We start from the raw sequence: 24,085 nt of genomic DNA on the forward strand, positions 1-24,085 counted from the left end.
ATTGTAAATGATAGGTAAAGAAGGTATCTTGTTTACTGCTGAGAGCATCCAGCTGGGGGACAGGCACATAATGAGCATTTAATAAGTTCATCTTAAATTTAATTGAGCCTTACACACTTTGGTACAGAGAAGTCTCCTTCCTTTTAGGCTAGCACTGTGCTATTCCTTTAAAGCTATCTTCTGGGAGACTTCCTTGACAAACAGCATTTCTCTCCATCCAGAACTATATCTGGAAGTGCCCCTAGACTTGTACTAAGCATCTAGAACTGTACCCAGGCATTTCTAATTTTGCCTTTGTGTGGCTGGCCTTGAGTTCTTGTCACTATCCTGTCTGTTCCATCAGAGTGGAACCTTTCTCAAAGCAAGGAATAGGTTCTTGCCTTCCTCTAGATCCAACATTAAGAACAGTGTTGTTCATTCAAAGAGCAACAGGAAAAATATAACCATGGGGCAGGATACCTGACATGACTCCACCTGCTCCTGCTCCATCTGTTCCCATGGAATATGAGGAGGCACTGGAAGCAATGAAATTGATAGAAGCTGTAACCAGCTCTACCTGACTCCAGGGAATCCCTGAAGATGAGACTGGCTCCAGTGTGGGCCAAGAAGCATCTTTCTTCATGCAGAGTTTTATGGTTCACATAGAAGGGCCAGTGTTTTTCTATTGTATTGATATTTGAGGTCTGCCCTGAGAAGGAGGTACTTTCTTACTTGTGGAATTTCTCATGTTCCCAACAGGAAGTAGGTGACTCCAGACCTGCTAGAGGTAGGATTACTTATATATTTACTTGCTTATTTAAGATTCTTCTTTGAGGTACTGGTGCTAAAACTTTGTTAGAGCATCTAAGATATCTCAGTGAGAGAGAATGTACACCCCCAATGCGAAATAAAATGGACTGACACAGGAGGAATTAATAACAGGATAGGGATTGAGTCATCATCACTTTGGAGGGGAAGGTATTAGTAGAAACTGAAAGAGAGGTTTTGGTCAAGAGTTACTTCCTGGAGGAGGATGCTAATGGGGCAATTTGGTAAATAAAAGAGGGATAGATGAGTTGAAAAGGAAATAGGACAGTAATTCTAGGCTACATGGACCTTTAAGAGTAATGAAGGAATGAGAGTCTTGTGAGGGATATGTTTTCACATTTGAAAAGAATTTATAAGCCAGGTTTGTATTGTCTATTGTGCCATGGAGCAAAATTTCTGAATCAGGAAGGGATGAGATATGATTCTCACAGCCACCTAGAGAATAGACAGAAGTATGTGGACAGATAGACTCTTTCTGGGAGACAGTTGTAGCAACTGCTACAGTCATGTAGATCCTGCTCTTCTTTTTTTTTTTTTTTTTAATTTATTTTTTTTTAATTTTTTTTATTTATTTATGATAGTCACAGAGAGAGAGAGAGAGGCAGAGACACAGGCAGAGGGAGAAGCAGGCTCCATGCACTGGGAGCCTGATGTGGGATTCGATCCCGGGTCTCCAGGATCACGCCCTGGGCCAAAGGCAGGCGCCGAACCGCTGCGCCACCCAGGGATCCCAGATCCTGCTCTTCTAATGTGGTCCATGAACCAACAGCATGGGTGTCACCTGGGAGCTTGCTAGAAATGCAGCATCTTAGGCCCCAACCCAGACCTACTGAATCAGAAGCTGCATTTTCAAAAGGCTCCCAAGTGATTTATATGCTCATTTACGTTTGAGAAGCACTGGCCCAAGATGATTGATGATATCTGGGCTCAGATGAGCACTATAGAAGGTCTGACAACTTCAGAATTGGGAGCACAGAGGAGGGTCCTAGGCTGGGGAAATTGAATTTGGGGAAGAGAAAGAAGTGTGGGCCCTGGCTGCCTTCCTGTCTCCAGGCTTCCCACACCAGTCACTATGGCAGGGTTTGGCATTCTGCCCACTTTGGAACAATGCCTGTTGTGCCCTCGCAGGAGTCTATTTGGTCTTCAGGGGCTCTCCTGGGGCAAACATTGCATGAATCGGGACTGCTGCCCATTCTCTTACCCCTTCTTCATATGATGGCCTGAAAGGGACTGGGGAGGTCATTTTAGTCATGCCCACCTCAGGTTTGTGCTGAGGAGACTATGGAGGTTGTAGGGATGAAATAGGAGTTCTTCACTACCTGTCCTGGAAATTAATATACTTTCATCTTTCAAAAGCTTTAAGGAGACATCAGATGACTGCATGAGGAATTATATCCTGGTAGGGACAAAAGTAATGCTTTTTAAGGGATTTTTTTATTATTCTTAGTGAATTAATAATAAGGTACATGAGACCTATAATTCCAGAGACGTAATGAGAGGCAATGGAACAATGTTACCAAGTGGGTATTTGAGAATTTTCCTAGGCTTTTAAGGGCTTGTTTACTTTATCTCTAATCAGAATGCGTGATTAAAGACAGGCCAATATTGAAGGAAAACAGATTGAGATTGAATATAAGGAAGAATATTCTGAGATTAGCAAGGTGAGGGTGCAGGCTATCTGGCCATATGCATGGCTGTCTCACTTGGGTTTGGAATGTTTCAGATGAGCTCCTGCCCAGAAACAGCAAAATGTACAAAATGAACTCTCAAAATACTTTTTTTTTTATCCCAAGAAATCTCCAGTCAACTTGTCAAGTGAAAGAGTGGGGTGGATGTGTGGTATATATAAAGTGGTAAGGAATGGGGATAATGAATGACAAAAGAGAAAGAACATTAGTGCATTGAAATCTGTCAAAAATTGTGATCAGGGGATCCCTGGGTGGCGCAGCGGTTTGGCGCCTGCCTTTGGCCCAGGGCGCGATCCTGGAGACCCAGGATCGAATCCCACGTCGGGCTCCCGGTGCATGGAGCCTGCTTCTCCCTCTGCCTGTGTCTCTGTCTCTCTCTCTCTCTCTGTGACTATCACAAATAAATAAAAATTAAAAAAAAAAATTGTGATCAGGGGATCCCTGGGTGGCGCAGCGGTTTGGCGCCTGCCTTTGGCCCAGGGCGCGATTCTGGAGACCCGGGATCGAATCCCACGTCGGGCTCCTGGTGCATGGAGCCTGCTTCTCCCTCTGCCTATGTCTCTGCCTCTCTCTCTCTCTGTGACTATCATAAATAAATAAAAAATTAAAAAAAATTGTGATCAGGTTTTAGATTTAGGAGAATAAGTTGCATGTTAGGGCTCAAATAAGAGTTTTAGGTTTCCACATTCTTCCTCTCACCATGTATTTGTATTACCTCATTGATGAGATTTTAAAACCTCCTAAGGGAATCAGAACATCTGTTATGTATTACTTCTTTATATCTCCAGAACCCACAGAGTGATGATGATAATAGCTACTATTACTGAGTAGTCTACCCAAGCACTTTGCATAATCACCTATTTGATACAAAATCTGTAGGAGTTGAGTATTACTATGTTCACTTTACAAAAGATGAAACTAAAGCTAAGGAGGTGCAAAGTACAGTGAAGTAATTTGTGCAAAATGAGTAATGAAGCTAGGACTTGTACCAAGCTTGAGCAAAGCTCCTGCTGCTAACCCTTGAGCTATACTGTGCATGGAGTAGTAGCTCAGTAAGGGGTAGGTGATACTGAGACCTGATGGCATAGAGGCAATTAAAATACAGGGGATAATTCCAAATAATGAATAATGAAAAATCAATTTCTATTTGTGGCATGTAGTCAGAGACACTCTTCGTGACACATGCAGCTCATACCCAGATACTCTCTCCTTCACCTTCACTGTGCACCACCCTGCAGTCAGGAACTTGGAAAGGGCAAGAGGCTATCTAGTATATTGATAATTGAAAGTCCTGTGTGTGTGCCAGGTATATGGACATATGTTATTGAATTTGAGCGGGAATAAGCACCAAGGAACGGGGTACATTTTTCTCGGTAGGCCTAGTATGTTTAGCTATAGTATGTGTGCCTCTGTGTGGTGTGCATGTGTGTGTGCACATGTGCACAATTCCTGAAGGAGTTCAACCAGCTATAAGGAACTAGCTGCCTTCCCTCCTGTTGCTTCCAAGTCTGGCTTGGAAGGTTCAGGAACTGAAAGCGCAATGTGCGCAAGGAACGAGAGAAGAGACAGACACAAACTACTGTGGGGATCAGGGGACCAACGCAAAGCCTTCAAAAGTTCCAAGCTCATAGAGGCTGCTGCTTTTATTAGGTGCATTGATGAACACTGCGTGTTGAAAGAGAGATCTCTACATTAGATAAGTCGGGTAATACAAAGAGGCAGGCTGGAAATAACTTCTAACAAACATCCCTCCCACAGAGAGTGCATAAGGAAGTTTCAAGAATGATGAACAGTCCAGTCTGGTGTTCCAGTTGGTTGCATCCTGCGTTCAGGATTTACTTTTCTTTCCTAGGTACAAACCTCTCTTTTTCAGGCCATGGGGTGCATTTCTCGGGATTACATATTAAAAGCCTCTTTTCTTGGATCTATTTATGATACAGTAGGCCTGTTTCCCACACCTTCCCTGGCCCTGGTTTGTGTGTTTGTACCAAATCCTGATAGTAACATTTCATCTACTTTCAAGGGAACCTCAATGAGTTTCCGGGAAGTTTATGGCTAAGATTCTGGGCTGCTTTGGAGCCCCTATACGTCAGCTACTATCTGGAGAGGTTTGCAGAGAAAGAGAAACAGCAGCCACAAGTCAATCCCCTCTTGACTTTTCTTTCTAGCCTAATACACAGTCGTCCTTGAATGTTCACCACGCATGTAACCACTTCTCCTCTCCTAGAACCCCCTCATATAAGGTACTAAGAGAAGTTATTTTATTTACATCTTTGCTTCCAAGTGAGACTATTTCAGCCATCCCAAAAAGAGGAGAATTAAAAATTATATTAATTAAGGAACCTAGAGTTGAGATTGTGAGAAATTGGTCACTTGTGAAACTAAATGCATAGAAAGCAATGAGCTTTGGCAGAAGCAAGGATGGTAAAAGGAGTTGAATGTCTCTGTTACTTCTTTAGAAAACCTGAAGCCAAGCTCCTGGAAGCAGGAGACAGGATGACCTATATACATGGTTTGAAGGCAAATACAGCACAGGAACCACCCCTCCTCCACCTTCCAATGCCAGTGCTGGGGAGACTGTTTTATGAGGGATTTCTATAACAAACTTTACTTTACCTCTGATGTTTCACAGCATTTCTTGTCCAGAGAAAGAGGAAATATAGATATATATTGGTACATTGTCTCTACAGATCGGATAGAGGAAAGTTGACTATGGAGATGGGAGAAGGAGATGTTTCTCCCTTTTACTCTCTCATGATGGACAGTTCAACATCAAATAATGCCCAAAGTCAAGAAGTCCTTCCCAGTTAGCTACATCTTTTCCTTTGGAGTTCCATCCTTTCAATCTCTGACTACTGAAACCTTACACAATCATCATAGTCCAATTTAAATGTTACTTCTTGTATACACCTTTCTGGATAATTCCACATCAGAAGCAATTTATTCCCTTTGATCTTCTTTAGCCCTTTGTGTCAATCTACCATGGCTGTCTCCACACACTGTCTTCAGTTGTAGTCACTCTGTGTCTGTCTTCCCCATGTCCTTTACTCAACTGTAAGCTTTTGGAGTGGGGAGACTGTGCACTGTATATTTTTATATTCTCTCCAAAGGGCTTAACACAGAGCTAAAGAATTGTTAAATAACTTTCATGTGTGGTATATAGTTGTAGGAAAAGAGGCTATGGGTAGAGATGTAGAAATAGAGGCTCATGAATATTAAGGATATTGTTAATATAGGTCTGGACATGATACTTTCAGGTATAGATCAAATTACAAGGAAATTTTTATTCATCCGGTGGATTTATTCCCATATATTTATTCATCATTCTATTATTCAAATATAGAACTTTTCATACTGGGAAATAGACAATAAGAAAAAAAAAAGAGTTCAAATGATTACAGAGTATGATGAGCACCAGAAGGAAATAAACAGAGTCTTGTGATAAAGAATGACAGGGAATTTTCTTTAGATAGGGAGGATAGGAAAGGCTTTTATGGTCACTGTCATATATTTACCCTACTATGATTATGACTTAATTCAATTTCTAATATGAAGAGCAATAATAATAAAATCAGTAACAGAATGAGGAAAACAGCCTTCCCATCAGGGGGCATGTTTGTCAACCCAACCTTAGGTTTGGTTCTATCTTTGGTCCAAGTTCCTAACCTCCCCACTGGCTTGGGAAGAGGATAAATCAGGGCCCTCCCTTGCCCCAGAACAGACCCTGCCCCTTCTTCTCCAGCTTAGGATTCAAGAAACAAAGCAGGAGTTAAAAGCTTTAATCTTGCTAGAGACTTGGAGACAGATCAAGGCAGAGGCCTCTGAAGTAAAGCCCCAGGATATGAGGAGCTGGGGAAGAGATGGAGACAGAAGTTCACAGAGAGACTAACTGCTGTCACAGAGACTCCCTCTCACCTCCCACTTCAGTCTCAGTTGGCTCTGGGCTCTATATTTCCTGGGGGAGCTGCTCAGGGTTTGGGGCTTTTGTAGGGGAGATATCCCCTGAGTGACTTTAGAGCCCCCCACCCGCCATCCGCATCATTCTTGGATCCCTGCTCTAAGGCTGAAGACAACCCAAGCTGTGAGGAGCAGGCAGTCTGCCGGTATCCCAGCTGCCTCAGCCAGCTCTGTCATTACCAGGGCCTTCTTTTGACTACTTTCCTGCCTCCTTCTTCTAGCACAAGTTGGTAGCATTAGTTTTCGTCTCTTGCAGAGCAAGGGTCACATTAGAAAAGGCTTGGGAGAGTGTAACAGGAATCTAAGACTGGTAACTGGAACTATTACACCCATAACCCTTTCCTGAGCCCTGCCTCCTGTTGGTATAACATGTTTTGGTCCATAGTTCAAGGCAAATGGTTCACCTTCTCACAAGGGCCTTGGCCTCGGTGGAGTTGGGACAATGTTCTACACATTCACTCCCTCTACTCTTGCTTCTTCAGTCTTTTGATTCTCTGCCTGCAACCTCCCCCTCTCTCCCTTCCTCCCTCCTTGTCACTCCTCTCCACCTCATGCCTGCTCAGCTCTTCCTGCCTTCTATCTGTGTCATACTGCTTCTCTTTTTCCTCTCAACCTTCTTCATCTATAATTCCAATTTTGAAAAGATGGGGAAATGAGTTTTAAGGGCAGTATCTGTGAGTGTGCCTTGGACACAGCAAGAGGCATGGTGGTCAGACATCAGGAAAAACCTGATAGGCACTAACAAAGTGTCCTAAGTGCCTCCTGACCCATCTTCCCTATTAGATGGGGCTGAGGTGCAAAGCACAGATTTAAATAAAATTGGTTAGGGATCCCTGGGTGGCTCAGCGGTTTGGCGCCTGCCTTTGGCCCAGGGCGCGATCCTGGAGTCCTGGGATCGAGTCCCGCATCGGGCTCCCGGCATGGAGCCTGCTTCTCCCTCTCCCTGTGTCTCTGCCTCTCTCTCTCTCTCTCTGTATGTGTGTGTGTGTGTCTATCATGAATAAATAAATAAATCTTTAAAAAAATAAAAATAAAATAAAATAAAATTGGTTAGGTTAAGGGTCAAGAAGCCCTCTTTGCCTGATGTCTAGCCTTAACAATATCCTAAGTATGAGAAATCACTGGCAAGTGGGAGAAGATCCATCTGGGGACTGGGTGTCCTCAAATTCATCCTCTCTTCAGTCATAAGAAAAGTGGAGCCGTCCACTACTTCCACAAGTTCACAGTTAACCTCATGAGTTAACTTGGCTTTTAAGAAGCAATTTTGTTATATCAGCCACATAGAACTATAGAACTCTTAAAGGTGATAGTTAAATTAATGATTACCTAGGAGTCCAACTAATTTTTATGTTGTTCAAGAAATCATATGTCCCTAGGCTCCCATTATTATCCCAACTGAGTGACAAGCATGAAGATTGTGTACACGTGAGCTATTGTAGCAATTTCTCTGAAATTTACCTCAAGTTGTCCAGCTTAGGCAAACAGCAAATGTTCAAAAACAGTTCATTGGAACTACAATTTAACATCCACGAAGGTGTTACTGAAGCATAATTTTTCTCTCTAAAATCATCCTCATTTCCAAAGAGAGCCAAATTCAGACTACCTCGTTTGAAAAATAGGTCCAGTTTTAACAAAGCTGGCCTAATTATTTACATAAGCTCAGCAAGAATCGTGATTGACCTTATAAATTCTTTCAAACCTGCTTTGCTGGAACCCTTCAGAAGGAATCTCTAGATTGAACCTCTTAAGGCTAGAAGCCAAGCCTGCCATCAGACTTAACTGCAATACTTGTAGATTTGGGTGAATTCCCCTTCCCCAGGTCCCCCCAATATCCTGAGGTTTCCTATACCTGCCAGCAAGTGACATTCTTTCCTCACCTCATAAGACTTCTGGGAACTGTGTAAGCCAACATTTCCAAGGGGCTTTATTGACTCTAAAAAATAACCTTAGCCCCTTAAAGCTATCTGGTCCTATCTGAATCTATGTATGTCTCTCTCAAACATGACATTCCAGTCAAATCCTTGGTAAAGTAACCAGTGTTTCCAATGGTGTCCTTTTACAAGAACAAATTCTTATTGAACTTCTGCAAACAACTGTAATTGTCATAAAAGTAAGAATACTCACAAGAGTTTCTGAACTCTGGAGGGTTCAGGTGGAGAGAAATGTTAAAGGTTTCAATTTGTTCACAAAGGAATATTTTATCATGTTTCTGTACGCCATAGATATCTTAAGAGAAAGTCTCTTTAAATCTGACAGAGCCCGCATAGAAAACTGGCAATGTTTCAGAGTCACAAAAATCATAAGCATCTTCCTCAATTCATTCATCCCCATGTTACTAATTCTTGTTCTGTTTGAATGCAGCTTTTGCATTAGTTGCAGAAAACTTTACCTGGTTTAGTTTTATGATTTTAAAGATATAAAAAATTCTGTATTTGTCAAAAGTCCTTTCCATGAATCTCCTTCAAGAGGAAATTCATTTTGCAAAAGTGTTAGAATAATAAATGTAAGAAACAGAAGACTCAAAAATGGACATGATCCAAGATCTGATGACAGTTCACTATAATGCAGTTGATGAGGAAATCTGGTTATTTCCGTGACATTCAACATTTCATAATTAGAATGTCAAGCGAGGACAGCCCCAGTGGCGCAACAGTTTAGCGCCGCCTGCAGCCTGGGGTGTGATTCTGGAGGCCTCGGGATCGAGTCCCACGTCGGGCTCCCTGCATGGGGCCTGCTTCTCCCTCTGCCTGTGTCTCTGCCTCTCTCTCTCTGTGTGTGTGTCAATGAATAAATAAATAAAATCTTTTAAAAAATAGAATGTCAAGTGATAAACCTATACCAGGACATACCAAAATCCAATTTCAGTTGCCCATTGCTCCAAAGCCAATACTCAAGAGAGAAATTTCGATCGGAAAGGAGTATGAGCTTTATTCAGGAGCCTGGCCACCTGGGAAGAAGGGGGACTCTTGCCCAAAGGCCAACTCTGAGTTTTCTGTCTGACCCTTGGGTTATTAAAGGAGCTGAGGGCAGTTAATCAGTAAAGGGAATACAGTGGTCCATAACATTTATTGATTACATGCACTTGATGGTATCAGCTACAAATATTATCTCAGCACTGGGAGGTTGTACAGGGGGGTCTGGTTCTCAGGTGCATGTGAGGCTGGCAGGTGGGGGTGTTATGCAACTGTCTCTGGGTTCTTTTTCATGAGTGCAAAAGGGCTCTGCTGTTTTCTGGGAGAGGATGTATGATCTACAAGGATACAGAGAAAGGTTAGTTAATCAATCATGGGGGCTCAGGATGCTGGCTAAAGCTTGAAGAATAGGAGGATGATTGTCTCTGACAGGGCTCCACCCGCGGTAGTTAGCACTTCATGTCCTTTTGATGCAAGGGCTCAGTGCTCCATTGTGAACACTTGGGCCGTGGTCAGCTATATTAAACGTTACTATGGAAAACTCAAACTGCAAATAGGTAAGAGACATGATGGACCAGGAAGGGTGGGGGCAGGGTTGAAGCAGAGGATTCATCTGGAGCCAGCCAAGCCAGATTCAAGTTTCCTGAGGTGTGCACAACTGAAGGCCTGAGGCTGAAGGAGGCTGGGTTTCTGTTTCAGCGACAGTAGGACCAGAAGAGTGTTGGGGAGACACTCACCACAGGGGCTGGGTAATGGAATGGAGTAGATTTCCACAGGTGGACATATTGATGATGGAAAGTTTACCTGTCTTCTAACCCCCACGAAATTACTAGGTAAATTTTATTAAGTTCTCCCTACAGCTGAAAGAATTGAGGTTCAGAGATGTTATATCAAGTGCCCAGGGTAACACAGCATAATAAAAGGCAAAGACAGGACTTGAAGTCAGGTCCCTGGCTCCTGAGCTCTTGCTCTTCCCACCTCACCACTGTGCAGAGGTCATTTTTTTGTAATGTGTCTGACTCACTTCAGGCCTGGGGGTGGGGGGTGAGGTGGGGGTGTGGCAGGTAGGTGCTCAAAAGTGTATGTTGTATAAAAAAATGAGTTATCTCTGCAGGTTGTACTTCCATAGCGTGGGCCACAGTCCTAGAGACTCAGGAGGCAGGGAGGGGAGAGAGCAGAGGAGCTCCAGTGTGGGCCTAGAAACATGAAATAGGTGTTCTGTGGGTTTCCCTGCTTTCCCCTGGACTTTCTACCCTCTAGACTCTAGAGGTCTGGGCTCTGGGTCCTCAGAAGGAAGGAATAGAGTGGTATGTGTGCACAGGTGTGTTTGATGAGTGTATGAGAGTACGTAAATCTGGGTGTGCAGGACTGCATGTAAATGTGAGAGTTTGTGAGGGTGTGTCTTTGTGTTGCACACATGTGAGAATGTTTGTGACATATGGGTGTGTATATGTCTGTATTTTGAGGGTATGTGTCTGTGTGTATATATGAGTGTGAGCATCTGTGTGTATCTGCCTGTGTGCATGTATGTGCTGTCACAGGGGAGCCTGAAGATTCAGAACTGAAGATGTCTTTGATTTGATTTGTGCCCATTTCCCCCAGGTTTGAGGCTATGATAGGGTGGGGGGAGGGGGAGCCAGAAGAGGGAGGCTGTGAGTCCTGGGGGTGGGGGATGGGAGCCTGAGCAGGGGGTGCCTCTGCCCTGCCAGGCACAGGGGGAGGGCATCAGGGTCCCAGGTCTGAGGCTGGGTGCAGACTGGGGCCTGAGTCCTGCACTCAGGGCTGCATAGGAAGGGCTCAGAGGCCCAGCTCTGACCAGGGAGGGCCATAAAGAGAGGGGGCCAGGGTGAGAAGGAGGCCAGAAAGTGGGGGTCCAGGCCTGCTCTCTCCCTGCCCCTACAGCCAGGATCTGGGGATGAGGGCACCGGGCTGCAAGTCCTAACTCTAGGCTCCCCTCATTTAGCCTGAGGGCCTCAGGGTCCCCAGAAGGCCTCATGTGCCACCTTCTGAGGCTGCGATGACCTGAATCACAGTGAAGATTTCTGTCTCTAGTCAGAACTTCCCAGACAGGTCCAGAGCAAGTCCTTATTTCCTGAAGCTTCCGTCAAGCCATGTATGCATCCTAACTGAATTTCACACAAGCTGAGGCTGTCAGACCTCTTATGCTGGAAAGTTCTTATTGAGTCTAACTCATATCCTCTTTTTGCACATTATTCCCTATAAGTCCAGGCTGAGTTTGTGAAATTGGAGCCCAGCTCCCCCACCTCCCAAGCACTGGAGTAGTTTCTTCTGGATAGGGAAGTGGGTCAGAGTGTAGGGACTCTGACAGGATGTGGGGTAAAGCCTGGCGGGTCACAGGTGGGTCAGACCTTTCCTGGGCAGGAGGGTGGTGATCAGCAGGGCAGATCCAGAGCAGGGAGCTCAGAGACCTCCAGCTTTCCCTCTGTTTCCCGTGTCTCCACAGCCAGTGCCAGGGAACAACACAGAGGCTGTGGTGGGAGGGACCGGATTAGAGCAGGGAAAGTGCTTCCCTGTGTGCAGCTTCCAGGAGCCCCTGGACACACAGGGCACAGAGCAAATGAGGGATGGAGAGAAGCTCCTCTGGCAGCTCAGGAGGCAGGAGCAGAGGGCAGGGCTGGGGGAGTCTGAGGAGCAGAGGGTGTGGGTGCCGAGGCCGGGTGTGCACAGCAGGCGTGTGCGGCCCGCGGGTCTGTGCTGCGGGGTTCACAGTCCTTGTGCCCAGTTCTGTGTGTGAGCAGGTATCACCCGGGGCAGGGGTGGCTGTGACATCAGGTTATCGAAGCCCAGGGCTGCGAGCTGCCTTCCCACCGGGCCTACAGGGTGTGCTTTGCTTTTTAGGAGCAGCTGTGGGCGCCCAGGGAAGACCCCTGGGTTGGGAATGGAGCCCGCGTGGGCTCCAGGGCTGGCTCTAGTGACCAGCGGGGCCCCTGGAGGCATCACCTCTGGGAGCTGCGCTGCCACCTGCTGTCCAAGCATAAAGGAAAAGCCAGGTGGCCCTTGTGTGCCAGCAGCCCCAGGGCTGGGGCCAGGAAGGGAAGGGGCTGCCGCGGGGGTCAGGGACGCCGGTGGGGAGGGCGGCAGGAGGGCTTCCCTGAACTCGGAACTGCCTGGGTTCTCGCTGGAGCCCCGACTCCCCAGGCTGGGCGGCGCCCCCTCTCTCAGCGCCCAGGGCCCAGGGCGGGCTGTGCGGGGAGCGCCCTTCTCTGCCGCCCTCTGGTGGCCGCGGAGCGCGTCGCAGGCCGCTGCGGAGAAGGTTCCGATCGCGCCCCCAGGGTCTCGTCCCTCGCCCCCTGGTGGAAGTTCCGTGTATGAGAAGAAGCCTTCTGTGATCCTCCAACCTCCTTTCCCCCTGGCTTCTGGAAGCACTCACCACCTCCTTAAGGCTGCGATAGCCTTCCTGAGATTTAATCCTGTTTGCCCTTGCCTGAGGTTTGCTCTTGGGGATGTGTGGTGGAGACAAGGGGCTGAAATAAAGATATTGAGCAGAGAGAGCAATTTGTCTTCCTCCTTGGGTCCCATCTGCAATTTTAGCTTCCAAGAGTCTTTAGGAAGTTTCAAAGAAAGATGGCAGGGCTAGTGACATTCCTGGAGAACATGGGTCTGGAGCCGACCAGGCATGATGAGTCTGGGATTCTGTGCATTTGCCCCTGAGCTCAGCCCATCAGCCTCAGCAAGGAGGTGGATGGGCAGGAGCCAGGAGGCTGGAGACAGGGATACTGGAGGAGATGGCAGATGGACAGATGCTGACAGGACTCCTTATCTCTAGCTCTGGGATCCGCTCTTTGGGGATCACCTTTACAATGTGCAGTGCAGCTATCCACATACTTACCAGAGGCACATTTTTGTCCTTTAGGGTGGATCTAATTTTGGAAAATTGCCAAGGTTTTCCTGAGGCTGCTGAGGACCCAAGAGGGAAGGTGTCCTGCACCCCAGAAGCTCCCTGAGAGCTGGGAAGAGCAGGCTGACAGCCAGAGAAGAGGCACAGGGCTCTAGGTACTCCTTCAGCAACTATGTGTGAGTGGAGGGAGTCAAGGACAACTGGACCAGGAAGACACAGAGGTCTAGAAGGTTTCCAAGGAGACAAGGAGATTGATACTCAGTAGCAAGGAGCAGGAACATGGAGAAAAGAGGATCAGAGAAGTCAGAGCTCTCAGAAAGTGCATGACCTTGGGGGAGGGAATGTGAGCCTTGGAAAGAGATGAGTAGGAAATATGTGTGTGTGTGTGTGTGTGTGTGTGTGTGTGTGTGTGTGTGTGTGTCTCCTTCTAGTATTTACCAACCCTAGCTCTAAGGAAATCCTTTCCAAATCTATCCTAAATTGCTTTTGCTGTAACTAAGCCCATCTCTCTAGTGGAGGTAGTTTCTAAAGTCTGGGATCTAGTTCAGTGTGTCCCATCAGATGTATGTCCATGGGGAAGGTGGTGGGTAAAGGGTAGAACTTAGAGAAGAAATGTGATTACCCAGTTCCTGGCTTTAATTACATGGAAGCACTGGCCATTCAGAACTTTATTATACTTCTAACTGTTCATTGGGTTTTGGATGGATCTGGTGGATTTACTCCCAGGTCTTTCTGCAGGACTTCTCTGGAAGGTTCCCTCTGCACCCTCCCTCCTGCTGCTACAGAGACTCCCTGGGCTCCAGCTGTAACCACACAGCTGGCCTCTGGGACCTTCACATGTGGCTGACAGAGCCGGGGGCGGGGAGAACAGTTCTCCTTTAGGTTGCTTGGGTTAATGTTCTCAGGGTCTCCCCTGGCCCTGAGGGGAGCTGGTCTCTGCAGAGCCCCAAGTAAGCCTGAGGGAAGAGGCGGGGGCCAGCTTGCTGTGCTGTCTTAGGTCTTCACATACTTGTCTGGGTGCTTCATCCCTGGTCCCTTATAACCTAGATTCAAGAGTGTACATTGGCCTCAAGGTCTCTATTCTCTGCCTCAGTTTCTCTTAAGTGGGTTTCATATGTGTATTTGTGGGGGCCCTTTAGTGAGGAGCTCCTTGAAGGCATTGATGGTGATTGCTCAGAGGTTGTCTATATTGCTGACCCCAAAATAATGGATAGTAGTAGGTTATTTTGCTCCCACTGTGTGGGGAGCTTTCTTAGCTCTCAATGCAGACAGTCCCAGGCCTTCCCTCCCCTCCCTTTCCTCCATGGGATCCCTAACCAGGCTGTCCCAGCATCTTCACCAGAGCTGGTCAGCCTCCCTTGCCTGCCTGCCTCAGTTTCTCTCTACTTGTCCCCCACTCTGCAGCACTGGGTGTGCCAGGATGCACGAACTCTGAGACATTAAGGCTGAGCTCAGGCCTCCTTTGATGGCTGCATCATGGTGGGGAGGGCAGGGGAGTCAGTGTCCATATCCTCATAGCGCCCCTGGAACCCCAAGGTGGGCACAGGAGGGAGCCTGAGGCAGCCCTGGCAGCAGCCTGGCCCTGTCAGCTCTCTGGGCCCATCCAGTAGCAGCAGGTCCTGAGAGGGGCCCGGGCTCAGCAGGAGCCAGGAGGGAGGGCAGAGGCTCCTGGAGCCACTCTGCAGCCCCCTCCCTGGCCTGGCTCCCCCTCCTGCTGCACACCTGCCTCCTTCTCTCTCCCTGTCTGCTCCCCACCTCCTCCCTGCAGCCCTGGCTTCTTCCTTCCATCTTGGCCTCCTTCACCTTCACCTCTGTCAGCAGATATGTCTGTCTCAGGGCCTGTCTGTCTGACTCCAGATGTTCTGTGGTCTGAGGTTTCCCAGGACTGGGTCTGCCCTCAGCTCCTCCCTCTGGCTGTCCCCCTGCCTGTGTCCCTCCCTCAGGGTCTGGGGGTCTCTCTTCCCCTCACATCTGTGTGAGTCTCACCCTGGGAGCCTGTCAGTGTCTCCCCCTGCATGTCCTGCTGTCTGTCTCCTGTGCTGCCTCCTTCATTCCTGGTCCCTCTCTGCCTTCCCTTCCATCTCTCTTCCTTGCTTCTCTTATCTCTGTCTCTTTTGGCCTCTTCTCCTGTCTCTGTCCCACACCATTGCCTCCTCTCCTCTTCCTTCCTCCCACTCCTCTAGGTTCAGACATTTCATGTGACATCAGCTAGGGGAGAGGATTCTAACTGCCAGTTTCTGTACTCCTCCAGGAGACCCTTATGCCACAACCTTGCATCCTTTCCATTCCCTCAGCTCAGAACCAGTTGTCTTCCTTACCTGGTGATAGTCTAGGGCCCTGGCCTGTCCCCAGCCTCCCACCCTCTCCCCAGCAGACAGTAAGTAGCACAGGGAGAAGGGGAAGGGATTGCTCTGGGGACCAGATGCAGGACACAGACCCTCCCCTGCACCTGCCCTTCTTTCCCTCAAGCAGAGTCACATCTGGAACAATCCCAGCTTGAGGCAGGGAAGACCGCCTAGGACCCTGGGAACAGGCACAGATCACACACCCAGCTGCCCCTCCCCTACTGTCCTGTCATCACAGCCCTCCTGCCAATCCTGCCAGGCCCCTTTGCCTCTAGGAATCCTGGCTCTGTGGTCTGGGCTGGGCCAATCCTGGCTCTGTGGTCAGGGCCCCTGGTCCCTGCATCCTGGAGATGTGTTAGGGTGGGGGCAGTGGAATCTGTAGGTTTTCCTCAGGTGGAGGTTCTTCCTGAGATCTGAGATCTGGGGAACTTCTTTCTGTTCCAAGATCAATGCTATCTCTTTGTATAGTTAATAAAGATTCTGTCTTTTTAGGGATCTACTGCTACCCTTCTCTCCCCTTCCTCTGCTTCCACCCCAGTCTTAAAGCACACAATTTAGGGTTTAGTAGAATCTCAACCACAGTATCAAGTAGAGGCAGTGGTGCCCCCTTTCCTTGAGACCCATGGCTTCTTGGGCCCATCACATGTGCATTCAGCTCTGGGTGTCTAAGTAGAAACTACCTTCTCCATCTCTGAGAAGTCTTTCCTCTCTTTCAAAATTAATGTTCCAGAAAGGAGCAGGCACCTTCTTTTGGTCACTGTTTCAGGGTCTTGAGAGCCCTACATTTGAATATCTAGAGCAGGATGTTCTCTAGGCAGGGATTATATCTCTTTCATTATTTCCACTAGCACAATGTTCAATGCATATTTAGTTAGGGTATGCTCCGAACGCTGAATGACTGTCTCAGGAAATCCATCCTGGTGAAGTTTAAGATCTCTTTTGGTTTCATTCCTGGAGTGATAGGAAACATGGGTGAGGAGGCTGGGATGGATGGTACTGGTAGAGAAACCTGTCTGAGATTCTCGGAGGGGCAACTGGGGTGAGGAGGATTCTCCTGTCCTTGTTTACAGGACTGCTAAGTGGGCTCTTCAGCTGGATCTGGGACTGGCCTCCCAATCTCCACAGGCTGGGCTCTACCTGGCTCCCTATTTTCTCCTTCTGCCAACGAGGACCTCCTCCATACCCAGGACTCTGGCAAAGCTTGTTTACTCCGAAGATCACATCTTAAATCCAATGTCTCCAGGAAATCCCCATTTAAACCTTCAGTCCACCTCCTCACTCAGCAGGGGCCCACTCGTCTTCCATTCCCACTTCTAGCCTTCCTCCAGGATTCCAACTAAGACACTTCCTTCACCCTTTTCTACCCTTCCCTTGTACCTGCCTCCCAATGTCCCAAACTTCCGAAGATTCTGTCTTGCCAGGGCCCTGCCTTCTAAGGGCCCCGCCTCCCAAAGGGCTCCGCCTCTCAAAGGGCTGGCCTTTGAAGAGCCCCAATTACTTGAGTGCCCAGCTAAGCTTCAGTCCAAGTCCAACACTCTTTGCAAGCTCCCTACCTATCCCTAACTTTCTTCTTAAGTCTTTCTCCTCTGAGACAAGAAAAGCCCATGGGTAAGTCATTTCTTGTGTTTATAGAGTTGGCAAGAACTAAGACAGAGCCGGAGAGGAAAAAGGCTTGGCTGCTACTTGGTGAAGCCCTTGGGGTTTGAGCAGATGGTATTACTTAGAACCAGAGCTAGACTTTAGATTGGGGGGATGCAGAGCAGAAGCCTTGTGAATGAATTTAGGAAGGGCAGATAAACTTATCTGTGGGAGTTAGAGTGATTTGGAGGCCTACACTCCGTTCTCCTCCAGACCAGAAAAGTTCTCAACTCTGCTGGTGAAAATATGATTTAGGGGAGGTTATTCCTTGGTTCTTCTCCTCCAGTATCCTCCCACCTGTTTTCCCTGCCCTCCTTCCTGGCCTTTCCTTTATGACCTGGTGGACAGTTTGCTTTCTTCATCTCTGTCTCTCCCACAGGGCCCAGCACACAGTGTGCTTAGACATGTTCTTTGAAGGAATGAGGGTTCCCCCACCTGGCTCTGCTGCCTCCTTCATGTTTTGCCCCACTGTCTCACTGGAGATTCTGAGTTTCTGTATCATAACTTCTTAGGGAGGACATCGTTGTAGACTTTGCCAAACAGCAGATCCAGTTTAATAAGATGGTCCCCCATCACCAGAAAGGAATTTGAGGTCATCTTCCTCCATGCTTAAGGAGCTAGCTATCTACTTTTACAGCTGCAAAGCTATTGCATATCTTTATTATCTAATTTAAAATACTTGTGTTGGGGATTGATTTTTAGGCCAGGTCAGGCTGTAAGAGGAAGATTACCAAGTTCCCCTAGGGTGTGGCTGCCTAGTGGTCTTTAAAACACTATCTATAAGAAGGCTTCTCAAAAAAAAAAAAAAAAAAAAAAAAAGAAGGCTTCTCTGAGGTTACAAGTATATTATAAATGAGCCAGTGCGATAAATAAATAAATGAAAAAAACCCTTGAGTTTTGATGGCTCTGTTCTTTCTCTTATAATCTATCAATTTTATGTATATAATAGGCATATGTATTGATCTAGAAAGTCTTGGAAGAGAAGCTGGAAATAGGACTGGCTTCCTGGGTCTTCTAGAAGCAGTTTGCTGTTACCACAAAACGTATTTGCAACTCTTTAAATTCAAAGGTCCTTAGGGTCTTAAACTGTTCTTCCCCCAGCCCTTCTTCCCACTGCCATGTACACTATGGGCAGTATCCCAAAACCAGAAGCCCACACAACACTTATCCATATACAACACCTGTTTTGTTGATCAGATGTGGCAAATGTTGATGTCTAGGTTGTCTTTCTCTTGCCCTCTAGCAGTCATTGGGCAACTTCTCTCCACTATCAATTGATACCTGTTATGTACTTCCAGAAGGCAGATTTGTTTTAACCTAGTTTAAACAAAATCTGTAGAAAGGTCAATTTCCTTCAGCAAGTGTATTCCAAATTGATACATATGATTTATGCATTATGTTCTTTTGGTATATCTTCATCCCCTTTTTATTATCACAGAAATTATAAAGGGGATTAGAAAGATCTAGGGAAGAGGGATAAAGCATCTCCCTGAAAAGGTGGTGGCAGAGGTTATAGATTATGTTGCCTGATCTGGGGTGAGGCAGACAGGTTTTGGTGGAGAAGTCAAATGGATCTATATTTGATTAGGAACTCAGGACTTTCTGGATATTTATTTATTCTGTTTAGTTTACATTTTTATTGTGAATATAGTCTTTTACTAATAAATTTCTGTGTATTTCTCAAAAAAAAAAAAGAACTCAGGACTTTAAGGCACAATACAACTTTCATATGACTCAAATGATCTTGTGACTTTTCTATAATAAAACAAAGCAAAATGAATTTACTTTCCAAGGAAGCAGATGGCAGTGTGTAGCAGCTACCTAGGCCTAGGAGAGGACCAAGTACATTGTGATGAGAGAGGACAGAGAGACAGAGATAGCTGAGTCCAGAGGACAGAAGGACACATTTAAAGATATTAAAGAAGATAACCAGAGAGATAGTCAGCCTTTCCTAAGCCACACTGTGTGCAGTGTGTTACTGAGCGTATTCATTGGGAGGAGGTACATGGAAGAAGGAGCCATGGATTCTGACCACTCACAACTGCTAGTCTAAACGAGGAGACAGAGTACATTGATGGATGCGACCACTGGATGGATTTCTAGATTCTGTGCTTACAAGGAAAGGAAGGGTTTTAGAGGGAAAAAAAAAAAACAAAGCTGTTTAAGTAAAAATTCTTAGAGATAGTGGGTATGGATCAGTGCTCATTTTAGATAAAGGCCATCCTACATCATAGTTGTAATTTGGAAAATAAGGTGGGCAGGCAGATGGATTTTCTTCTACTGCTTTATCCTGAGGAGATATATATGTATATATGAGAGAGAGAGAGAGAGAGAGAGAGAGAGAGAGAGAGCCAGGCAAGTGGGGGAGAGGGGAGAGGCTGAGGGAAAAAGAGAGAATCTTAAGTTCCATGACTAGTGTGGAGCCTGACTCAGGGCTCCATCTCATGACCCTGAGATTGTGACATGAGCCAAAACCAAGAGTCAGATGCTTAACTAAGCCATCCAGGCACCCATCTCCTGAGGACTTTTCTTAGGTGTTCTGTAGTGACAGGATTCAGGGTTGGGTAGAGTAGAGAATCATATAGGGAAGTAGAGGAGAAACCACTCTTCAGGGCAGCCTGGGTGGCTCAGCGGTTTAGTGCCGCCTTCAGCCCAGGGCCTGATCCTGGAGACCTGGGATCGAGTCCCACATTGGGCTTCCTGCATGGAGCCTGCTTCTCCCTCTGCCTGTGTCTCTGACTCTCTGTCTCTCTCTCTGTGTCTCTCGTGAATAAACAAATAAAATCTTTAAAAAAAAAAAAACCACTCTTCACTATTGACATCAACGTATCATATCACTTTCTAATTCCTTAACTGCAAACCTTTCCTGGCTTTTTCAAGCTCTCTTTCTGATTCCTGTTTGGAATATCTTATTCTGATTCTTTCTAGTAGTCCGTCTAGTTTCCAAAGACCTCTAAAAGCAGAAGCTCAGGCTTTTCTGATTTGTCAAGTTGATCGTCTTGTTTTGTGTGATAGAAATGTTAAGAATTTCCAAAACTAGAATCTGACTGAAACTAAACCTATTAATGTGTCAAATCATGAACAAGGATCGTTGCATTTAACTCTCTTTCTGCAGTTATCCCAGAGGGACTGAGAAAATCCCGCCTTGTTCACAAATGTCCCAGGATGATACTAGATAGTATGGTGTCTACATAGTCTTTAGAGAAGCTCTGGCTATCTGCTTGGTTACCCAAATAATGGTGCAATTTTACTAGTGTAGTGTGTGCATGTTGCTGGGACTCTATAGATATTGTGGGAAGGAAACAAAATAGTTTTGGTCTCCATCTACATGATTTTAGTCTGTATTTGACTATTTAAATTTGGTCTACATGCCGTTGGTCTGGGGTGTGTTAGTCTGCATTAGGATGAGTTTTATATATTGACATGGAACTCAGCCTCTGCCAGACTAGGATGGGATTTGAGAGGCATAGTGCCAGGGGTGGTAGGGTAGATAGGTGAGTAGAAAGTGGTGGCTGTGTTTCCTCTGGATCTAACGAGCAAACAGTTCGGGGACTGCCATGCCTTAGTTCAAGTCTTAGTTGCACCTAGTAATAGCTACTTACAGAATTAGGGTTTTTAGCTTCATGGAGAAACCACAAAGAAGGTTCTGCCTTAAGGAGTTTTTACTTCAGAAGGGAGACAAAAGTTTGTTCCAAGTCACATGCAAACAGAATACAGTACAAAGTAAGATCATAGGCGGAGGTTGCCTGGTAAGTGATCTATTTGGTGAGGTTGTTCTCAGAAGACTTCTGGGAGATAAGTTCGGATATTTATTTTCTTTAGTATCAGCTGAATTTGGTTACTTCAGCTTTCTTTCCAACCTTTCAGGAAAGCTATCTGATATTTACTTCTCTCTCTCTCCAGGGGAGAGGTTACACATTTATTACTTCTGCAGCAGTTTCTCTTTTTCTTTCCTTCATGGACCAAGACTGAGAATTATTGTTATTATTATTAATATTATATCTTAATATCTAGGTCTGTATCAATATCTCTAGCATACATTTACCTGGATCTGTGTAGCTGGGCAAACTGGATTTATTGGTTCAAGGCGTGGTGGAATTTGTGTTTTTGATAGGGAGCATGGAAGGAAGGCGTAAAAGGGGCCCAAGCTGAAAATGTAGCTTGAACTTATATTTCCTAGGAATAGTTCCAGGATACAATAGTTCCAGGAACAATTCCAGGATAAGGTTGCTCTTTCATGCAACCTTCTCAGGTTAACCCACAGTGCACAGAAGATACTCACTAGTCTCACCAACACTGGAATATGAGGTCCTTAACTACTCTTAACTTCCATTAACTAGGAAGCCATCTGGGATCTTGACATGCCCTTGCAGTTGGCTGTTAATTTCTGATTGAGGAATACCATCCCTGGTTCATAGTTTATGTATCTTTTACTTAGTTTGGCATCTGCAGAGGTGTTCATGAAATGCCCTTAATTCTAAGTTCCACCTAGGATAATTCTCTATTTGCCACCATTCTTTTGCACTGTGTGTAAATGAGTACATGATGATTTTAGGGTAATAGTGGTGATGTTGATAATTTAGGGGAAATTTGAAAGTGTTGCTTTTGGTTGAGTTCTTATGCACAAAGAATCACTACAGTGCCTGAATTTTCTAATTTAGAATTTGCCTTTGTATTCATTTATGCTTAGTTGAAATCTGATTTTTTTTATAGACTGAATCCAGTCTTTCTCACTTAGAAACTTTTATGCATTCTACTTGAGGGACCATCCAATTTCTCACTTCAGATACAACCCAAAGCACACCGAACCCATCTATGTAGGTATCTACAGACAGTAAGAAAAAATGGTAACATTTTTTTTTCCTCTGGGAGCTTATCATATAAGGACATTTCTCTTTTTTTTAAGAGTTTGTTAAAAAAAAGAGTTTGTTTATGAAAGAGAGAGAGAGAGAAAGCATGAGTTGGGAAAGGGGTAGAGGGAGAGGAAGAGAGTCTCAAGCAGACCTCGTGCTGAGTGGGGAGCCAACTTGGGGCTCAATTCCATTATCCCAAGATCTGTAGCCAAAATTAAGAGTCAACTGAGTCACACAGGTGCCCTTATTAAGAACATTTCATGGACACTTCCTCATCTCCTGAAACAAGTGAAATCCTATTCTATCCACCATCAATCAATTGACTATTGTACATTCTTGCCTTCTGTAGGCTAGCCTTAAATGTAGTCATGTTGCCTGATGCCAAAACATGAAGTAACTTATTTTCCAAATAAAGTAAAGCAGTGGAAATAATAAAACTCTGTGTTGTGTGTATGTTCAGTAGTTGCACATCAAGAGGATGACACTGGAACAATCATAAATATCACAGATAATGCGTTTTGTCTAGCTGACTTACTTCCTTTGTACTTCTGCTTTGTTGTGGTGGAAGAGACTTGAACCTCAGTTCTTGTATCAGATCTCTAACCTCACCAAAGAGGGCTGTAGAGTCTGGTGTACTTCCTTGGCTGTGGCCAGTCAACTCTTTCAACCTCAGGCCTTAGCTGGGGTAGGAACAAAGGAAAGGCAAGCTGAAAGCATTGTTAAGCAGAAGCTCTGCTCCTGGGGTCCACCTCACCACCTACTATACCTACCCACTTACCTAAAAGGGCAAAGCTCTAGGCCAATGAGTTATACCACTGGACATTAATGAGGGGAGAGTAGGGAGCAAGGAGAGCATACTGGAGAGATCAGATATCTCTATGTAGGTGTGGCCTTAGATGCTTGGGGAAGGAGAGTCAAACAAACTTAGTTGTTTATTGTTTGCTTCCTATTGCAGGAATTTAAGTAACTGGAGTGGAGGGATGTTTGTGTTTTTCCTTGCTTATCTTCAGTGCTGAATAAATGGGCAACAGTATATTTGTTGAATGAATAAATGAATGACCATGATTGGACACAGACTTTGAGAGAAGGCACAAACAGGAAGAGAAAATGGGAAGAATCTATTTCTCATTTGCTTTTAACTAATTCTTTTCTACTCTTGTGTATGAGACTTGGCCCCATTGTTCATGGTAGTTTCTATTCTGTGTACCTTTTCATATGTAGGCTGACTTGTTTCCACTTTGGAAGTATTGGTGTACACATACTCCACTTACTATACTTAAAGTTCTTGGCTTGAACTCAAAGCCCTATTCTTGTATTCCTGACTGCCCTCTACCGGAGTCCAGGGCTGCTGACTTAGAAGTCCAGAAACTCTGGAGAAGCCCAGCTATCCAAAAACTTCACCCCTGATTGTTTGGGAGGCAATGGTTTGATTGGCTCCAGAGTTTTCACTGTTTAGAAATTTTAGAAGAAAGAGAGAATTTGTATACTCTGGGATCAGGAGGATCTGTGCTTGGATACAAAGGGATTGTTTTAATCTATGGACATGTTATGTTTATAGTCTACTTCTCTGAAACTTTAAGAACTTGAAGATCATTATTGAACAGCCTTATTAGCCTTCTTCTCAAGTCTTTATTAAACTTCTAGCAAAGCAACTGGTATCCAAACTATCTTTGAAGCTCTTCAGGAGGAGCTACAAGGCCAAATTCCTGATGGACGGGAGTGTTAACTCCCTACCATGGAAACTGTGAAATTTACTGCCTTGGAAAAATGCTTTGAAAGCTAAGGTCAAGAGTGAGGGCAGTACTCCTCTGAGACAGAGGAGTGAACACAATGACCTCCAGGACAAAAGAGAGTGGGGCGAGGGCTTGCTGGGAGAACAAGACAGCCTATAATTTGGTGGGTAGAGTGTTGGGTTTGACAGGAGTTTTTCTTGGAGACTAGGGATAGAACTTTTGTTTGGAGTTTGAAAGGACCTCAGAGACTGAGAGAAACATAGGGAAGAGGAAGAAAGGTAGGGGGAGCTGAG

At 45.6% G+C, this 24,085-nt stretch overlaps 1 protein-coding gene across 2 annotated transcripts in view; it reads left to right on the top strand.

Annotated features, from left to right (window-relative positions):
• LOC112665480 (cationic amino acid transporter 3-like) overlaps window positions 1-24,085 on the top strand; it is a 69,691-nt gene that overhangs the window by 27,341 nt on the left and 18,265 nt on the right. Inside the window, exon 1 of one of the 2 annotated variants that reach the window (XM_049102392.1) lies at window positions 17,060-17,176. The exons of the other annotated variant lie outside the window; for it this stretch is intronic. The gene's annotated coding sequence lies outside the window, so the exon portion shown is untranslated. Of the gene's footprint in view, window positions 1-17,059; window positions 17,177-24,085 lie in introns of those variants that run through there. 2 annotated transcript variants of the gene reach the window in all.

The sequence above is a fragment of the Canis lupus genome, chromosome 27 (genome assembly GCF_003254725.2).
Source record: "Canis lupus dingo isolate Sandy chromosome 27, ASM325472v2, whole genome shotgun sequence".
Lineage (NCBI taxonomy): Eukaryota > Metazoa > Chordata > Mammalia > Carnivora > Canidae > Canis > Canis lupus.